At 32.3% G+C, this 22,242-nt stretch overlaps 1 protein-coding gene and 1 long non-coding RNA gene across 3 annotated transcripts in view; one reads left to right on the plus strand and one right to left on the minus strand.

The window, feature by feature from the left end:
- Window positions 1-22,242, plus strand: part of LOC145279589 (uncharacterized) — a 511,586-nt gene that overhangs the window by 289,258 nt on the left and 200,086 nt on the right. Inside the window, exon 3 of the long non-coding RNA XR_013868404.1 lies at window positions 5,744-5,801. This is a non-coding gene — a long non-coding RNA (uncharacterized LOC145279589). The remainder of the gene's footprint in view (window positions 1-5,743; window positions 5,802-22,242) is intronic.
- Window positions 1-22,242, minus strand: part of LOC145279588 (uncharacterized) — a 495,739-nt gene that overhangs the window by 111,657 nt on the left and 361,840 nt on the right. The window lies entirely within an intron of this gene.

The raw sequence follows: 22,242 nt of genomic DNA on the forward strand, positions 1-22,242 counted from the left end.
TATAAAAAAAAAGGGAAACTCGACTCTAATCACAGGCCGAAAGCCAGTGGTCTCTAGAGAGCTAAGTAACATTTGGTCAATGTCGACTTTGTCATATCAGACGGTAGCTTTCATTTCGAGACGAGACGCTCCCCCTAATAAACAGGGAGCGGGTTTTTGAAAACAAACAAACCGATTTATTGACCTCATTAAAAACTGTCCCGCACAAAATGCTAACTGCTGAATAGCTATCGCCGTCACGTCAATCAAAAACGCGCACCTGGGTTTTTTTTTTAACGGGCACCTGTTTTTTTTTCACATTTCGTGTTTTTTTCACACACACACGTACAAACACCCGGGCAACGCCGGATACCCCTCGCTAGTATATATATAAAAGGCAAAATGTGTGTGCACATTTTATGTATGTCCGGCAAAGGCTTTTTTTCAAGGGGTTACTATGTCTTAGAACTCTTTATATACCCTCTAGATCATAATATGTACGATTTGCAGACGTGCTTAGCATCTAGATTTATTTTAATAGACTTTTATAAAAATCGTGCAATTTCGTTGTGTCGCCTGTTTGTTCAGCTTTTTAGTATAAATAAAATGAAACTAAGTTGAAATGGGAGTGGTTCCCGGCTTTCGTCCCAGGAACGTCCAGAAAGCAATCAGCTTTTGATCAATTTGGGGGAAACCCCTTATATCAGACAATTGCTATTCAATTGGACACTCCCCTTTATATGGTGAGCTGCCCCCCCCCCTCATAATCTTGGGGAGACAAAACCAGAAAAACTACTTTGTAGCCAAAGTTTGGTAAACTGCCTCACAGTAAAAATTCAGTGCGAAATTGCATTCAATCTATGGCATGATATTTAACTTCATTAAATCCACGCATTTTGCAATTGTTTTTAATCCTTAAATTGAAACGCTTTTCAGTTACTCTCTCTTGCTGACCTAGCGGTAACATGTCAGGGGTTTTTTTTCACACTTTTTTTTTTCTTCCACCTTCGCCACAAGGCTTCACCTACCAAAACTTTTTTTTTGTTTTTCAAGTTAAACATCGTTTTTTGTTTTTTGTTTTTTGTTTTATTTTACCATATTTAAACAGGAGGTTATTACTTTGCCCATTTTGTTTTGATCCACCCCACCTCGCCCCAACACACACACCTCCAAACATCCGGGCAACGCTGGGCACCCCCGCTGGTTATGAAAGTGTAGTATTATGTAAGTGTAGCATCAGAAAATATAAAAAATTTTAATGCTTTGAACTTTGGACACTTTTTGAACTTCAAGAGTTATTTCAACTGAAATTGGAAGACATTCTCATTTTTTGTTTCCAATTTAATGCAATCATTTGACCAAATTTATTTATCATTTCTTCGTCTGCAAACTTTTACAATTCAATGCTTCTCTGGGTTGATACTGCCATTTTGTTTGGAAAAACATTTCTATTCTCTTATAAAATTAAAATAGCTTACAACTCAAAAGGTAGAATAAAGCTGAAGATGGTTTCAGAATACTTTAACATTTTGTGATGAAAATAGGGAATCAATGTATTGTTACAATCCTGATCTACAGATGATAATAATCGTCATAGAAATTAAAAACTAATTTGCACACATCAGAAAGTTCAAACCAACACAAGCATAATGACAATGCAAATAACACTATATATATATATATATAAAAGTGAGAACTTGCGTGCGTTTGTGAGTGAGGACACTTCTCAACCCATATACTCAACGATTTTTTGATCTACAGACTTGAAATTTGGTATATACAGTATTCGGACATGTGAAAAACTTTAATTGGTTTTCATCCGGAAAAAGGCTGGTAAGGGTAAAAATTGAAAAATTGGTACATTAGAGTCATCAGATTTTTATGTTTGTCAACTGTTTCACAACTGTGCATGCACAAATCGTTCACCTTATGTTAAGAATAATTAGGTTTGGAAATACTTTGTAAAGATCGTGTAAAGCGGGCCTAATGATCATTGTAATTGAGTCATTGTCTTTAGGTTTTGGTTTCGATCTCAGCTCGAGTATTATTTTTGCTTACAAGAAGTGAATTGTTTAGAAAAAACATAATACACGCATGCACATGTTTCAGTTTCTTTCCATTTTTTTGGTTTTACTTCATTTTTTTAAGGAATTTAATGTTACATTTAATACCAGGCAACGCCGGGTAATCTAGTGTATATATATATATATATATATATATATTTGAATATCTGTTCCAGGATGAGTAAAATGTACCCTGCACACAACAGGACAATGTGTGTGTGTGTGTGTGTGTGTGTGTGTGCGTGTGTGTGCTTGCTTGTTAATGGGATTTTTCAAATAAGATTCATTTCATATGTAAAACTATTTCATGCATATTTGGAATCTTCTTTACCTGTTTTAAAGCGTATGCATGTAAGCACCGAAATTCTACTCTTTTATATATCATATAAAGCAGTAAAAGGGGCTTTTGTTCAACTTTTTCAGACTTCTTCCCCTGTGGAGAGGAGGGTTAATGTTTGTTATGTGTTCTTTGAGAGGAGTCAGAGCCATTTTTAAATGGAATGTGACATGAATGGTCACAAAATGGCGACAGGCTTCAGTTACTGCTTCATGAACCCTACCAAACTCATTAGGAAGGTTAAAAATCTCTGCCCACCCCCCAACCTCAACCTGCCAAAATTCAACCAAAAACAACCTTCATGTCAATATCCATTGAACTTCCCCCTCCTCTCAGCCAATTCTTTCCATGACTTTCTGGTCAAAACCATTCCATTTAGAAAAAAAGTCTCATGAATATGGAAGGAATGCGTGTTACTAAGACTCATAAAATTAAATTCTTAGCTAATTTCAATTCAATGTATTTTTAAGAGTCTTCTACAGAAATGGAAAAAAAAATGGGGAAGAGAACGGTTGATACTTTGGAGTTGTTTTTGCTTTTTTTTATTTTTTTATTATTTCTCTCATTCTTCTGTACCATTAACATTTCTTTTTTTTTTTTGCAAAAAAAAAAAAAAAGAAACTTAAAAAAAAATGCTTTATGTATTTTTTTTTTTTACTCGGATTACCTTTGTATTATTTCAATTTCTTTTTTTTTTCTTTTATTTCCATATAGAAAATAGAATAATTAAGATCTTTTTATATTTTTACTGCGATCAATGTTGATGCTTATTTCTGTTGACTGATAAGTGTTAACCAAAATGTCTTTTTACTTTCTATGATGCTTCAATTTTCTGTTTTTCAGGCCGGATTAGTCCACTCAAAGATTTGAACATACAACCCCACCCCCAAAAAACAGACAAAATAAATTGAATTAACAAGTAAATGGACATTTCTTAGGGTCGAATGTCATTTATAATTCTTATCCGTTTTCTTGTGAGAAAAGGGATAAATTCTTGATCCAGAATGAATTTCTGTACCCCCACCCCTCGTCTACTTTTACAATAGCAGTGACTTTAAAATGAAGATCCCACTATCTGCCTTATCGTTAATCAGCAATTGGGAAGAGGGCAGCAGACCATATTCTATATGCTGCAGTACATGGAATCTTCTAAACATGTTCAGATAATGTCATATTTATTTAGGCTGTAAAACCGAGTTGCAATGTAGAAGCTGGAGTCGTAAGAATACTTGAAGTCAGGTTTCTTTTTAATCTGACTGCGATTATTACCAAATTCTGGAAGATTTTAAAATAAGGAGTCAGAATATTTTAATTCTAGATGTCAGACATTGTACTTTCCAACTCTGCTGGTAAAACAAACCTAATCATCCATTTTAGTGACTAAATTAAATATTTAACAAGCATTATTCCACCATCTCCATGAACGCATATGGTTGCAGCACCATTTCTTTGAGTTAGAATAAACAGGTTATTTAATGGATAACAGAATTAATTTCCATAATGAGGCAAAATTGTTTCCTCTGCAAATTTTTTATCCTCCCGATAGTCTAATAATTTCTCACAGGAATGTAACACACATTTCTGTGTAGCTTACTTGCCATATTTATATTTATTTCCATACAACTGCAAAGCTCTACTCATGTTACTGAGTACTCTTGACGCAAATACTGAAAACAAAATATATACATAATATATTATTCTACAAAATTATAATGCAAGTGCATTTCCAGAAAGTAGTAAAAATAATGTGTATGTACACACAGACACACACATATGCACACACACACACAGACACACACATATGCACACACACACACACACACACACACACACACACACACACACACACACAGATGTGAAAGAGCTAGAATAAAGTTGCTCTTCTTAAACAATTAAATGTAGCCTCTCCCCTCCATAAAAATTGTGGTTACAGAAAAAAGCAGTGTGATTGAGGACAGATTCAATCAACCCTGCTTCCATTGTTCCTGACAATGGTACCATGTTGTTTGGATGCCTACAGAGAAGGCGAAACTTGCAAAGAGACATCAGAGACAAAACAAAACTAACATTCTGTTTCCTTTCACAGTAGATTTTCTCACTTGTTTAGAATACCAAAGCCTTTATAGTCACTTGGCTAGAATTACGTTTTGTCCTATTGAAACCATAAGGGATAAAAATGGAGAAATGGAGGGGGGGGGAGAAACTAACACCACCAAGAAGAGACCAAACCAAGCAAACATTCACTGAATTCCACAGAAAGATAATGTAACTGATGATTAAACAAAAGCCGAAAGTTTATCTAAGCGCCAATCGTTACCAATAACAAGAATATAAAACTGTATTACTCCTGCGGGGTGGTGGCAGAGGGGTAGATCGTTGTATAAAAAACTAGGAAAGAATCTTAGGCCTTTTTCTTCTGATTTTAAGACCTGCAAGTTGCGTTTTTGACCCGCCCTTCCCCTCCCCTGTCCAAAAAAAAAAAAAAAAGAATACAAGACCAACACCATCGAAGCAACTGAGACCATTAAGCTGCACAAAAGAAAAAAGTTAATATAAACGAAATAAAACCTTTTAGATGATGAGCCTTTTGGCCAAGAGTACATATAGTTGTTTTATACTAAATTTCATATTCTCTACTAACAGGGAGACCCGACGTTGTCCGGGATTGAATGAAGATCAACAAATTTTTCACCTTCCCATACTTTTGTCATCAAAATCTATGACATCGCCCTTTTTTAAAATTAAATCGATTGCTTGCTTGCTCTAATTGGGGACCCACTGTGGTGTACTGTGAGAAAGCTCCACATGCCTTCCCGCAGTGACAGTCAACAATACAGTAGAGTTTATATTGCACTGTAGAGAATCTAATGTTATTTGTAAATAATGGCTTCACTTAAAGTTTAAAAATGCAAAAGTCAAATATCATGGTGTAATTGTGCTCTAAACGAAAACATTAATTTTGAACACGCCCCTGTCTTATAAAAAAAATTACAGTTTATTTTATAGGTTGTACCTTTCTGCTTGTGCAGTGGTAAAACTTTTCAAATGCAATTGTGATGTTAGGTTGTATAAAAGTGTTAATTTTGGTCAAAATCGAACTTCTTTCTTTAATCAGATTTTTTCAATTAGTAGATGCATGCCAATAAAAATCCTACATAAGAACAGCCCCAAACACATCAAACATCTTGGTTTAAAATTTAAAAAAAATCGGCCCAGCTGTTTTAGAGTCGATAGAGAACGAACTCCCACACACAAAGTTACTTTTATAAAATAGTAAAAGTAGATAGATCCTCACTCAGTGAAGGAAAAATACTTGTAGACTGATTTTAATTTCAATTGAATTTAAATTTTTGTCTCAATCCAGATGGCCCCTGTTTGGAGAGCTGAATTTCCCCTGCATTAAAAACCGACTTCAGGAGTTGGTGAGTAAAATTAAATTTCGCTTCTTGCTTTAGTTTAGTTAGACTTGTTAGTTTTCCGGCATATCTATGCTTTTAAAGTTATTTAACGAAGAAGCAATATAAACAATCTAATGTTTTTTGTTAGGAATTAAACAGAATATTTATTTCCAAGTCAGGAAGCAGAAACAATTAACAATACTGTAACATTGTCATTAATGAAGTTTAGAATTTGAGAGTAAAATGAATGAGATGCGTTACTTTAATGTACGGTCTTTGGGAAATATTTCACTCTCAATATTTGTTAGTCACACAAGAAGAAATTACGAAAAGCATAAAAATTACAATAGTGTTATATATATTTTGAAATACAAAATTCACACATACACTTGGAGAATAGTAGGAAAATATTCTGAGGTGAAATCGTTATAAGTTTTTGTTTATTTGGGGTGACGTTATGTCATATGTGGCTGCAGTTATCTATAACAAGACATAAGTGTCGGATTATAGAATGATGTATGTGGAGACACTGACATTTAGATGGGAAAATCTTCATAGTAATAATCACTGTGAGGACAGTCCAACATAAGTTGTGATTACAAGAGAATGGGAAAAAGGATATTTGCATCGGCATTGGTAAATTGCGGTAAGCGCAAGTGGGGTTAGTGGCAGAGCAAGAGGTTTGATATGAAGCACAATGAATTTAAGAATTGACTTTTAAATTGTAATGGTTTAATTTTTTGGATTTTGTCGCTAATCTTTTGTGAAGTCTCCTGAGCTCACCAAACACAAAACTTTGCATTTGATCAAGTTAAAGTTAAACATTTTTGTAATTATTTATTTTACAGGAAATGCTGCGTAAAGTCACATGCATACAGACCATTTCATTTTAATAGTTCATTTGTATGTCACATCCGATTCTATGGCACTACATGACTAAGTATTTCATTCCACCATCTTATATGAACTTGGTAGTCCCCTCTCCCACTTTTTTTTTTTTTAATTTATATTCCAATATCATTATTGCCATTTCAAAATTCTTTATTGATCAATTTTGGACATGTTTTCTAGCACGGATATTCTCAGAGTGCTTTGCAATTCCACTTTGCAAAAAAAAAAATCTAGGACATTCGATTGCAAGCTTCCTCTGGTGGATGAATTCTATAGTTTTTGTCAATACTATAAATGATGAATTAGAATCAACAGACAAAAAGTAAAAAGATTGGGTAATGTGATAAAGCCATGGATGAATGAAGAGCAGAGGATGTAAAATGGTGGATTGGAGAAGAGTAGAGCTCTTCAGATAAAAGAGGTGCATTTGTATACAAGTAACAGATTTAAGCTCGAGTGAACAAATATAAAAAACGACTTTAAAATAAAAAGAAATAAAAATTCTAGTGGCTAATCAATAAAACTTAAGCATGAAATTATAATTGAATAGATGAGAACAAAAACATAGGATGAAATTACTTTTGTCATGTTGAACACATATTTCAAAGTCCAATAGAGAGGAAAAATATAACATTTGCATTTTTTTTTCAAACTCGAGTCAAACTGCATGACGAAAATAAAAAAAATATATTTAAAGAAAAAATAGAAAAAAGAATTGAAATGAAAGTAAAAAATAGTAAAAAAAAAAGTATGTAGTTTAATAAATAAATCTTGGTTGTAATTTGATTAAAACAACTATTTTATGTGGACATGCATTTAGTTATAGAATTTCATTTGTTAAGTGTATTCAAAGAATGTATAAATTTATTTGAACAGACTTGTAAAAAATGTACAGTAAATAAAATTAATCTACATCCTCTCGTCTGCCATACACAACTTCAAAGAGGCCATTTTGGAAGATGTAATTAATAGATATGAAAAGATCAATAAAAATAAAATAACTACAAGCAATTGCAATGAAGAAGGAAATGACAAATAAATAAAACTGATGAACTAGAAATTTATACTTAAAATATTTCATCATATTCAATGTAATACTGTTCATCCTTCTCAATTTAGGTCATTGTATTTATTTTTCATATTTTTGGGGAGGGGAGAGATATTTTGTTGATTTGTAAACAACAAATTGAAAGAGAAATAAATTACAAGCAAAACATTTGGAAATGAGTAATGGTGGAAAAAAAACACTTTGCTATTTTATTTTTTCCACTATCAGAAAAGAGATCGTCACACCCCAAACATATAATAAAAAAAATACATTTTCTAGATGCATCGAGATCATCCTTGATGTATTAGCCTCATCAACGATTTCATGTACTTTCACATCGTATCGGCTCAGATAGTTCAGCTGAACTGTAACCGGCAGATTCATGTTGCCAAGCAAAGTACTGCATGTTAATATTACAAAATTAGTAATATTATAGTAATAATATACAAGTAAAGAGACTTATAGTTATGCAAGAAAAATGTCCTAACGGAATTCACAATTCATGAAATTGTGAATGAAAATAAAAAATAAAAAATAGCGGTAACAAGTTGTATTCTTTTGCTTATTTATTAATTTTCAAATTAAAAACACAAAATGTTATCTTCATACGTTCTTATAACAACAAACAAAACATTCATGCACTTTATTTACAGCTTTTCTTATTTGAAGTTTTATTCTTACAATAAAACCTATCAGCTTATCTACAGCTGACTTTTAAAGAGGAGGATTTTTTTAGATACTCCTATCCCCGAAACCTCCAATAAAAATAATAACAAGGAACTAAAGGAAGGGAGGGGGGGAGAAAGGAGGATTTCAGATTGAAGCTTCTTCTCCAGCTATGTGTAGCAAAGTGTGTTAAACTAAACATATGCCACTGTAAATAATTTTTACTTTTTACTCTGTACCTTAAGCTAAATGAAACTTCCATGAGCAGAGTTTTTTTCCAAAGAATTACTTGTGGAGCACAATATCACAGGGCGGCTTCCAGCTGACTACAGCATGATCGTTTTCATTCCCAACAAAAAATTTTTGTCACTAATTTATTTTGAAATTACAAAAAAAAATATTTAAAAAATTTTTCTTTCTCCTTGGTGAGTTACCAGTCGCTTTGGTTGTCCAGTTAACTTTTTAGCATGAGTTAAGATCGAATGAAGAAAACAATTTATATTCTTCATTATATTGACAGGCGATCCTTAACGTTCTACCTGTAACATTATTGATCTTAACCCAGTTCTATTTAATATAGATTTATTCTCTAAGACCAACAAGACGTGACTTCCGATTTTTCATCAGTTACAAAGCATGAATAATGTTTGGCACTTTCTCCTCGGAACGTTCCATAGACGAGGGTTACATTTTAGACAGAGTACAGGCAAAGCTAGTGCTTGGATCGATATGCGATCCTTTTTCACTTCGAATTCGTCATTCTTAAGTCTGACGTTTGAACACATTGCATGTAAGGCAGCAGTAACTTATTTTCTGCAGTACTTTAGGACGGCATCCGTACATAAATCATGTCAGGCATGAACACCGAAAATAGTGTGAGCTTAACATTAACGTCGGACAGGAATCGGCAAAGAGAGTCTGAACATTAATGACAGAGAGGAATTGTCGAAAGAAAAACAGATATAGAAAAATAAACGAGAAGCTGAGAAAGGCCTTTCATTATTTTTCATCTTTGAAAATAGACACAATCAAATGATTATTTTACCATGCAGGTTGTACCATATTTGCATACATATATATACATACAGATCCATACATGTGCATATTTTCATTATATATACATTTATAATAATACCGCTTCACTCGGAACAGGCACTCATTTTAATGCTCGTCTCAAAAAAAAAAAAAAAAAGGTTGTTTATTTACTTTACAAGCGTACAATTGTTTCGGCAATTTAATGATATTTTTATATATAGTTTATCTGCATATATGTTTTTTTTTAAGTTTTATATCAGTAAGGCATAGGAATATACATTAAAACCAAATAACAAAAGTTACATTGACCTAGAGATAGTCCTCCTCACCAACTGTCCGGAATTTGGAAGGTTTTTTTCAGCCTGTCATCATATGCTATGTGCCACCTACATAATCCGGAATCATCAGTATAAATAGTTCGTAAATTTTATGTACAATTATTTTAATAAATGCACTAACCTTAGATGATTATATTTCTGGTGTTATTGAATTTTTATACAGGCATAATATTATCTTTATATGTTGCATTGTGGGTAGTATATATAATGAGAGAGACAGTTTTTATATATATAATAGACATTGACATGTAATACACAATGAGAGGAGATTTGATATATAGATAGATAGACCGAGAGTTTGACATTTATACTTTTGACAGTTCTGTGAACGGGAGTGTTTCTATAACATTTATACTTTGACACATATACTTTCTAACACATTTTTTAGATGATGATTTTATCAAGGTTCTTATAACATAAATGGACAATACTCTTTCTGTTGAATAACAACACGGAGATGCAGATACAAAAACACATGTTGACGTCCTTTATTTCATGACCGGTCCTGATTTCACTCAAGGAATTCAAAGTTTCTTTACATGGCTTTTCTTTAACCTTCACTTCCAAGGTATGGTGTCGGCGGCTGTCTCTGACCTCTCTCTCGGCTCTCTCTTCCCTCTTTCTCCCTTCTTCCTAGACTGCATCTAAAACTCTACCTATATTGAGAACTCGTCATGTCATCGCATGATTAAACATGTGCTCATCAAGCACGTTGCCCTGACATGCATCACGTTGCAAAACTTGACATGACCCCAAGTTCAGTAACCTATTTTTCGAATAACCTCTTTACAAAATATGTTTACATTTTCAATTGACGATTAAATTCCTTATTTTAATTTTCGTTTTTATAACAGAAACAAATTTCATCATTATATTCCTTTTCCAATAAACAGATATCTAACTATTTTGTGTGAGCTAAACCAATTGCGATTCCACATTCCTTATTTTCAATAACATTTATTTTAACTTATGATTGGAATTTTCAATTCCAAATCTAGCTTCGCAAGTTCGAATCCTTGACTATCCTATTTCATATTTACTCACTCACAAGAACAGGCTTCTGTTATTGTAACATATATTTCCATATTGTTCAGCAATGCAGTATTATTAAAATTCATATATATGTTCATAATATGTCTTACACATATCCTCACACTGCAACAGACAGTTTTTCTTCCTTACCAGTAAGAAAAACCATTGTATCTACATTGTTTTGCTCATTTTCATTTTCTCGACCTGAAACACCTGTAGTATGTGCGATCGATTAATACCAGTTAAAACTTAAAGTTTGTGATATCAAATAAGTATGCACTAAAGTGTAATCACATGATCATTATAAGCCAAAAAAAGTATCAAAAGAAAAGATTTAACAGTTTGGAGCAGTCAGCGGAATGAATCAGATGACCAACTCTTGTCTTAATCTGCTGAGAGAAAGAAAGGCAGTAACTGAACGAAATAAAAGTTACTTTGAGATATTATGGGTTCTGGAGAATCAAGCATTAATATATTTTCATTTACAAAACGTTTCTGAATATTAAACTTGTTGATTAGGAAAAAATATATTTGAATTACAACTAAAGGAACATCGGAATTACATGTGGATTCAAACATTTCTTGAACTTGTAAATCCATTTCAGTGTTCTAATGTCAACCAGTTGAACCAGACTGCATAGAAAACATGTGTGTCACGTAGTCTGGTGTTCCTCCCTCCAAGACATTCACAACACCCTAATTAACAAGACCAAATGTAGAAAATCTAAACATCCTGTATTGAATTGAACGCTTCATATAAACATAGAACAAAACAATCTTTTTCTTTTCTTCACAAACTGATCGTTGAATTCAATTGTTTGCTGTCAGTTAAACCGATGTGCTTACTGTTTTTCATTGATTATCGCATTCCAATCGGTATGTTAACATAACTCTTCTAAATATGAATCGAAGAGATCATATCACAATCCAAATTATCTCATATTCAGCTATAGTATATATATATATATATATATATATATATATATATTGTCAGAGCTGTGAGTTCCGTAATAGAAGCATGAATTTAATTTGAACAAAATAAAATACGCTCAAGATACGTTTGAAAGTCAAATCACAACGCAATATTACAAAAAATAAACAAATACTTATTTGTTTGAAATTTATATATTTCGGAGTCAAACTCCATTCCCAGAATTATACAACACACGGACCTTTACTAACTGATTTTTCTTTTCTCCAACTTGACAACATGGCAAGAAAGAGAAAAAAAAAAAAGTGTACAAAATTCTGAGGATGGAGTTTGACTCCGAAATATATAAATTTCAAACAAAAAAATATTTGTTTATTTTCGTAATATTGTGTTATGATTTGGCTTTCAAACGCATCTTATACATATTTTATATGTATTACTCTTTTTCACCCCAAACAAGACATTTAGTCATGTAAGACGCTACTATTGAAGATCATACATACCAGAGGACTGTAGTGAGTTGAGCAGCGAGATGTTTGTTCACATTACATTTAAACTACTACAGTTTACTTCAGTCAGAGAAGAAAAAATATGTAGGGAATTTCAAACTATGAGTAAAAGGCTTTCCGATATCTAGGGACCTCAACAATGAAGGGGTTGGACTTTGCTGCTTGTTGGAGGTACGTGCTATGAGTTCAGAGTAAATTCCATTAAAGTACTTGTAAAACAGGCACAGGAATGCAACACTGACGATAGGACAATGTTTGGAGGTTGGCCGATAGTGATTAGATTTGAGATTATATTATACATCGTTGCTGATGACAATACACACACATGTTCATACACATACATACATAAGCACATAATTTCACACACACACACACACACACACACACACATATGTGCAATGTTTATGGGGAAATATGTTTATTTATACTAGTCCTTTAATTAATGAAGTTCAATGTAACTACAGGGCATATATAAATAAATGACGATAGTCTATATTCCAAATTTTAGGATGTTGCCCATTTTACTGTTTATTTTATTTTTGTAAGTACCTTGAGTTGTGCATTTCAACGTACTTAAAGAAATAAACGATAAGATAGTCAACATCTTGAAATTTGAAATATAGTATTTGTCATATATATATATATATATATATATATATATATATATATATATATATATTCAAGCAAATATTATTAAATACAACGGAGACACTTTGCTTTATGATTCTTTTTTTTTTAATTTTTCGATTTTTCGTATAATCTTTTTTGTATCAAAATCAAAAATATTAATAAAAGTTCCATAGTTGTTGCTGTCACGAGCGCTTTCGATTCGTCCACGAATCATTATCTGGTGTTGAAGTAAAAGTAACGGGAATTTTATCATGACATCCAATGAAGGTTATCCCATTGCACAAACAAGAAGGGGAAAAAACGAAAGCAGTAACGTTCTAAAATGTCTTGCGTAGTTTTAAAACTTCATTTTTCATTTCTTTTTTATTTGTTAAGAAACGTATTATTTGTATTGTTTAATGTTTTAAATGTTTATTTATAAAACAATAATAAATTATAAAATTAAACACATTTAATCCTTTTATTTGTTAAACAATGTGGTTAATCTAAAATAAATATACGTAAACAAACTTCTTGATATATTCCGGTGACGACCCAACGTGTCCCTTTTTTTTATAACAGGGTTGTTGGCTATTTGTACAACTAAACGGCAATTCTGTCAATATATATATATATATATATATATATATATATATATATATATATATATATATATATATATATTGTGACATTATACGTCAGTCGATTGTTGGGGTTTTGCTTTTTTACCATAAATTGTTAGGTTAAAGCTTTCGTTTTTTTTTTTTCCAGAAAACTTAACAGTGAAAATACACTTTTTCTTTTTTTACAAGTTGATTTTTATAAAAAAAAAAAAAAAAAAAAATACGAATGCTTTTCCTTCATTAAAGAAATTTTTAGGTGACATACAGATATGTTTCTACAAAGAAAACCGTTATTTTCTTTAGCCATTCTTACCATGGGGAGGTGGATGGTGTTTAGTAACTATTCTGTGCTTTCAACTAACAATTTATTACAAAAAAAAAGTCTTAACGTGGGGAGAATGTGGTATTCATTCCAAAAGCCATTTTTAATATGGCGTTCTTAATATGATGATTTTGCCATTACACCAAATTGAGCCACAGCAACGTGTGGCAGAGTACAGCTAGTATATATATATATATATATATATATACACACATACTCACATGCTAATTAAAGAAACCCTGTAACCTGGAATTTTGAATGTTTACTAAGAAATAGTATTCTCCTCCATCTTGATAAAAACGTTTTCAAATTTGCTTCAATCAAATGTTGCTACTAATACGATAAACCGCAGCTTTTACAGAATTTATGGGATTGCTCAACAAAGATCCCATCAAGAAACGTGGATTACAACAGATTAAGTGACTTGATGAGATGAGAGTCATCTAAATTTTTATCACTTTCAGATTCCGTGGATGGCATTATAATATTCTATGACAACTAATGGGCTTTTGAATAAGACAAGAGATCGTCACTACGGAAGTTTATATGGATGAACTATCAAAAAACAAGTAAATTATCAGGAAGTCATTAGCAGAGCAATTTTTTAGATGTATTTCACAATTTCAAACTCGACATATAATGTTAGAAAGAATAAACTTATTAATTTCCAAAAGAAGGAATGATTGTATTATTTGGATTAATATTCTCATCTTGAGTGTTATTTCGCACAACGTTTCGCTCGATGTGACCAGTTTGTTTGATATTGGATATTAAATACGAAACCTTGGATGTATATAGTTAAGCTTTTCCCTATGTTAAACATGACGACATACATCTGAAGAAGGTCAGCAGTAACATTGACTAAAACGTGTAAATGACACTCACTCTAAGACGTTCGATTAATCAAAGTAAAATTATGTTTACAAGGACATGATACATTGTGGGTGTACAGTTAAAAGTTGATGGCGGTTTTTAGTGTTGGAAATTTGGCCAAATGTAATTACATACAGCTGTTTTCAGTCATTAAGTCTAATGGACAAATGTTCAATTAAATCATTGAACAAAAGCTGAAATAACATTTTTACTTAAAATAAACTCCATTTCTTAATTCGAATTATAATGTTACTGTAAACAGTTTATTGTTAGCGTTGAAACTAGCATGTTTTTGTAAATTTATATTATATGGTGGAGCTACTAAAATAGCGGTCATTTCTCTTTTAACACATTCAGTACCAATGTTAAAAGTGAATATGTATACTCAGCAACCAAAAACTCCATCACAAAAATGTGAGCAGCTGCGCCACAGAATTAAAGTGGCGCCGATTTTATAAGTGTTTATGAATAAAGCCACCAAAATGATTAAACCATAAATGATTTGAATTAACTTATGAAGATTCTCAATAGTTTACGAAAAGAATAACAATTTAAGACATATGGCGTCAAAAAGATTTCATGTTATCGTTAACCTCTTACGAAATTATTAAATCATTTTTTTCAAAGTTCATAAATTTTGTGTAAAAGTCCTATCTTATTATACATAATGTTTTTCAAATATTTTAAGACTTTGTAGAGTTATTAAAACATTTCAAGGATGTCTACATATCATAAATCCGTCTTGAGATAAATACATCAACCAGTGTACATAAATCTGTTTACACACACACACACACATATATATATATATATATATATATATATATATATATATATATATATATATATATATATATATATATATATATATATATAGTAACCAGTGTACTCAATTATCAGTCAAATATATTTATTGAGACAATTACATTATAGATGCCATCATAATTTGTCATTCCAAATCAACTGAATTGTCAAATTTTGACAAAGCAATCACAAGTACAGCGACACCCGAGAAGTAACTATCTTATATTCGTAAAAGCGCAATTTCTGTAGGAAATCTTAAGTGGGAGAGCTCAATGCGTAGCAGAGAAAAAATAACAATTAAAAAACAATCTATATTAATATGATAACGTGTGTGTTATTTTTTTTTTCTGTGTCACGCTTACATCAGAGTCGTTTAAGTGTTATACACTTCCATAATTTTATCAAGAATTTTTCATAAGTTTTAGTTTTGGTTTCGATTATAGTTGATGGCACTCCAGTAATCTATTCATTTTATAAATAAGTTCATCAAGTTTTGATTTCGATAAGTTTTTATTTTCGTTTCGATTCAAGCTAATGCACCCAAGTCAAATGGATATATATATTTTATTTTTGAAATCACAACTTTATAATATATAAAAATCGATAGAATATTAACTCTATAATAATGTATACGAAATCTGCAAGAATTAAAATATATTTAAGCATACTTTACGACCAGATTATGTTGAGCCTCCCCCCCCCCCGCTAGCTTAGATAAATACTGTTGCAGTTTTGACAAAAGACCTACAATAATATCAGAGCGTCTCCATTTGCGGTGAACATCTACAGAATGTCTACATCAATATATTACATATGAATGAGTTCACTGTGGAATTTCCACGGGTTCTGCTAGTAAAATTAACTAAAAACTTAGTCTGATTAATAAATTTATTATGAGATCGGCTAAATATTGTTTTATTCTTTTAACCTATATTTATATATATATATAAAGTTATAAAAATATACATGGTAATTAAGTATAATTAAAATTAAGCATTTTCATAACTTACTACCTAGCTCTACCTATGTATTGAACACTGTTGAAGTAAATACTGAAAATAAAATTATATCTTTATTTATTAATTTATGTGATTAAACGAAGTAGTCGCACATACACACGCACACACATATATATAATATCAGGGAGACTTGATGTTGTCCGGGATTGAATGATGATCAACGAATGTTTCACATTCCTATATTTTTTATTGTCATCGAAATCGCCCATTTTTTAACCAAATCAATTAATTGTTCTAGCTGGGGTCCGTCGTGGTGTATTAGGAGGAAACCCCACATGCTAAGTTTTTTGTTGTTTAGAATGTGGTCTTTGATGCTTTTTTTTTTTTTTTTTTGCCGAGAATGGAGCATCTTACCAGATGTTCTCCCACTATTTCAGAAACTCCAACCGAGAGATCTTTTTAAGATTCTAACCGTCCTTTTAAGCACAACTGTCTTACTGGTTATAACACTTAATATGATAGATAATGTGTGTTTAAACTTATGTGTCAAAAATGAATTTTTTTATACATATTTGCAGCAGTTTTGTGTAGTTTTGTTTTAATGTAATTTGAGGAAAAAAAAACATTAAAAAATAAAAAAGAATTAGAGCAAGTAATCTTTGAAATCCATTCATACAATTATTATTGTTAAAAACGTTTTTATGTTTACCGGTGATTCAAGCAATGTACCAACGCTTTAATTCTGGTGTTTGTGACTGATGTTCCAATAAATAAGTAGATAAGAGAAAAATCTAGTGGAGAAATTTATTTTCTTAAAAAGTGAAACATCCTCATTCCTCACCCCCTTCCCTACAATCGAAATGTGGGTTAATGCTAACTTCTCAAAGGAGAGGCGATTTCAAACTATGGAAGATTAAGAACGAAGTCTGGATGTGGGGGGGGGGTATTCTAAGTTTTTGGTGATTCATTTATTGTCAAGCCGTTTGAAGGACACTGTTGTATGACCACACGCTTTGAAGACGAGCAAAAAAGGAAAAAGACACAAAATAAGTAGGGGGCATGTTTACCAATTCTAAACTAGAAGAAAGGGATAATTAAAAGAGATGAAGGAAAATAGAAACGAAAGAAATGAACGATAAAAAGACTGAGAAAGATGAAAGGAAAGGAGAAAGAAAGGGAAAAGAAAGAAAAGTAGCAAATAGAGAAATGAAGAAAAAGAAAAATATAACAAAAAAAAAAATCAAAGAAAAACATTTGTCCGCCAATAAATAAAAATAATCTTAAAGAATAAAAAGATTTAATTGACATCAGTGTTTTGCAATATCGCATGTGAAATATTCAGAATGAGGAAAGGGGATTAATTTAATGTGCCCAGCAAACCTGAGGGAGCATACATTATGCTGAAATCAGTGAAAAAAGCAAACAATATATAAAAGACAAGGTTGTACGGATATTCGCTTTATTTCACACTAGTTCAAGTATCCATCTATGCTGAGAGGTCATGCTTATAGTATTACAAAATTACATCATTTTATTTCTTTATATAGCTTCATAAAAATAAATATGTATTTTTATTATTGGGGTTTTCACAGAAATCTCTCTTTGAGAACAATCTGTGGTGTTCTCTGGAATCTGAGCGACAACAAGTCTCCACAGATTTCTAGTACTCTCCACCTATTTCAATAATCTATGATAATGAATTTGCATTATCGCAACAGCCTTTTACTATTGATTTGTTGTTGGCAGAAACTATTGGTCTTCATTGGTATTTGGGTGGCAATAAACCTCCCCAAGGTCCTAGTCCTCTTTGCACTCATCCAGTGGAAGTCTTTCTCTCCCCGGTCTTTACATTCTCCTTGGCATTTATGAAAATCAATGTGCAATAATTTCCTTTGAAGAAAAGAGGGTTAAGAACTAGCTTCATAGCTTGAGTTTTGAAGCACGTACTTTTATAGAATTTCAACTATTGGGAGATACATATAAAATACAAGCATAAAGAGATGTACACAAGGCAGATGATTGTCAATAGAATTTTTCAAGTATAAATTGAGAAACGTTGTTTAACTATTAAACTATCACGAGGATAGAGTTTTAAAATAAGCTAAGCAGGTTAGAAAGGGAAGTGGAAATCGACTCCTTGAAAAAGTAAAAAAACATGAAGTGAAATTAATCATCCCTTAAACCTCCTTTTATATATTGTAAGAAATATAACTGTACCCTGGCTCGCAAAAATCGACCAAAGAACGCACGTCTTCAGCAGACACAGGTTATCACAATTTCAAAGGAAACCATCTAAGCGAGAGATTAGTTTTCGAACTGACTATACTTGCTTATAGTACTCAGTCAAAAATGTCATTGATTGGTCAGAAAAATAAACCATTTGCATAATCAGACATGGCTAACTTTATTGTCTCGAAACCTAAAAGAAAGAAAAACGTGATACAAACTGTGAATGCTTAAAAGCAGTTTCCACCATTTTGTCATTGATTGACTTGTGAGAAGCCATTCTTTAAGGCAACAATCAAAGAAATATTAAAAAAACAAAACAAAATGGTCGCTTGTGATTCACATAAATGTCTTTTTAGTTAATAAAACAAACATTAAATGTAAAATTAAAAAGAAAAAAAGAAATTATCATGAAACAAAGAAAATAACTCCATCTGAACTAAATCTGGAAATACTGTTTAAGGGTTTCCTGCTTCAAACAATATGGCGATGATTTCCGGTTCCTTATGTTGCCAGTTCGTTTGAAACATTTTTCTTTTGATGAATTATGTAGAAAATAGACGATTTCATTGGCCGATTGGCAACTAATGAACATACAACTGACTTGGTTTCTCAATTTTATAGTTTCTCAACCTTTTTTTCTTGGCTACTTAATGTCGAAACATAACATCTATTATAAACAATTACTATATTAAAAATTCTATGACCACTTTTCGTGTTTCTTCCTCGATATGATTTATATTATTTTTATTATTTATCTAATCAATTTCTATATTTTTGTTTACACTCGCAGAATACCCGTCCCAAGACAGGCATAAACAACACAAATCATTTTTAGCTTCACATTAGCATACGTAGGGTGATACATGAGTAGGCTGTCAAAATGAGGCAACAATTTTTGACAATTACTATTTCAAGATTCATGACAAGTTCATTAGCTTTTGGGCATTTCGAGTTTTTTTTTATTTGGAGGGTCACCAAATATCAATGTCTGGAAGCCACTCAAGGATATGAGTAGGTAGATGGTAAGACAATCAGTCGCAGTCGAACTAGGGTAGGACTAGATCATCTAAATGAACTACTTAATAGGAAATTATTCACATTCGACTTGAAGACGAACATGTTATAGTCAGCCGGGAAGCAGACAAAAGATATTGAGTTTCATAGTCGGGCAGTTCTAGGAAAGAAACTCAGTTCATGGAATTTTCGTTTAGTTTTAGGCACAGATAGGGAGTGAGGAAAGTGATTGGCGGTTGTTTGCATAGCAATTTAAGTTATAAAGATTGGAAAAATTGCATATCATATAACATGATCAGAACACCATATATGGTATGAACTAATTGAATCCTTTGACTTTAATTATGGACAATTATGAAAAGGATATTTTAAAGGAATCAGTAAATATTGGGATTTCTTTATCATGAAAGCAATTCATTACAATCACATGTTCCAATAATCTAAAAAGTTTTTAAAATAAGTTGGATTATTCAGACTAATATAAACATTGTTATTTTCACAGCGTTTTGACTAACCTAACCCGACTTTGTTCAGGTAGATCTCATTGAATTCTAGAAACTATAAAGAATATCAACCTAAGTCTCTTATTTGATATATGGGGGTAGATTATTCTTGTTTCACCATCCATGACCGGGCAAAAGTATTAAATATTTTAATTTTCTTAGTTATTGTCGCCTTCAACCTCCAGAAGACTGACACTTAGGACTGATTATTTATTGCCTTTTCTCATCGCGCCATGGGTCTGGAAGATAATTTTGAAAAATATATTGACTGACTTTGTAATTCTGGTATAAAATATTTAATAGACAATATTGGGGATTTCAGGTGAGATTTCTTAAAAGAATATGAACTTACCGTAGCAATTTGTTAAAGTGAGGAAAAAAAAATAAAAAAAAAAAATTAAAAGATTTTTTTTTTTTTTACGAAGATGCATGTGTACTATTTCAGATGTATAATTTTAATGTACTAATATTAGTAGAATGCGTTCAAAGGTGTTATCATATTTTCCTGTGCTAGAGAACTGACCGAAATTATAAAAAAAAAATAATTATTCTAAGCGGCAAACAAACCAGGAGACATTTATTAAAAGTTGTGATTTGAACCTAATCTCAGAAACGATAACATGTATTGCGTAAGATTCCCATTTTGAGCACAGAAGATATGAGCATGTGACGAAATACGCTTAGGTATTTTCTCCCACACACACACATATTATATATATATATATATATATATATATATATATATATATATATATATATATATATACACGCACGCGCACAAACACACACGTGTACGCGCATCTGTTTATGTATTGCTGCTTTTTACCAAGCACGTCTAGTCCTATATTTAAATATTACTGGTCAGAGAGAGAAGGGCTTCCTGCATTAACTGCGCCCTTCACATGCAACCTTTACCCGGTTAAAGACTGAGGAGGGAAGAGGTAAAAGGATGTCATTGGTAACGATTTGTTCATCATTAAAACACAGGTCACATCCAGTGGAGGTAGTTTACTTTGGAATGAACATCGTTAATAGATAAGGGAGAGAAGGGACAAAGTTGAATATAAGAGAAAGCGGAAAGGAAAAGGGAGGGAGAAGAGAGAGAAGGAAGAAGGAAAGGGAGAAGGAAGGGGAAAGGAAAAAAGAAGAAGAAAGGGAAAGGAAAAAGAGGAAAAACAGGAAAGGAAAAAGAGGAAAGAGGGAAGAATAGAGAGAAGGGACAAGAAAAAAGAAAAAAAGGAGAAAGGAAAATGAGAGAAAGGTGGAAATGAAAAGGAGAGAGAAGGGAAGGAGAAAATGAGGCAAAGGAGAGAGGAGGAAGGGAAAATGAGAGAGACGGGGCAAGGAAAAGGAGAGAAAGGGGAAATGGATAAGAAGAGAAGGAAAAAGGAAAATGAGAGAAGAGGAAAAAGAAGAGAGGAAGGGGAAGAAAAGAAAAGGTAGAGAGGAGTGGGGGCTAAAATGAAGTATGTACAAGTAAATCAGAGGACATAAAAGAGGCCGAACTCAAGGAAATAAGAGAGAAAGAAAGAGAAGGACGCTTTTTATAGAAATGAATAAATGTAGACAGAAGAGAAGAAAGTGGTAAGAATCGCGACAAGAAACGGGAAAATTCGAAAAGTCACAAATGCAACGAAGCGGTTTCCTGGTAGTAAACACGAGTGGTGGTGGTGGGGGGGGGGTGAAAAATTAAAGCGACGAAACACTGATGAACGAACGTCTTGCTCTTTTTTCTAAACAACTTCTACTCCCTTCCCGTCCGCTGTTTCTTTCCTACCATTTGATCCTCGATTAAATCAACTTTGCCAATCTCTTCTGCTGCTGAAAGACGATTCATTCTCGAGCAATCAACTCTGATCGTGTAACTCGAACCTGTACACACAGGATCCATACTCGCAAACGCACGGGGCCTATCAGCACAGACTCGTGTCCAAACCATGTTTCACATGTGTTTTTCTAATGGAATACAAATAGGCTGTGATGAATGATAGCGCCAAGTCAACTGGTTAAAAGCAGTGCATAAAAAATAACTGCTAATATAAAAGGGAGAGGGAGAGTGAAACGGTCTTCGGATGGTCA

This window comes from Euprymna scolopes, chromosome 7, assembly GCF_053919585.1.
Source record: "Euprymna scolopes isolate OS-2025 chromosome 7, ASM5391958v1, whole genome shotgun sequence".
Taxonomy (NCBI): domain Eukaryota; kingdom Metazoa; phylum Mollusca; class Cephalopoda; order Sepiida; family Sepiolidae; genus Euprymna; species Euprymna scolopes.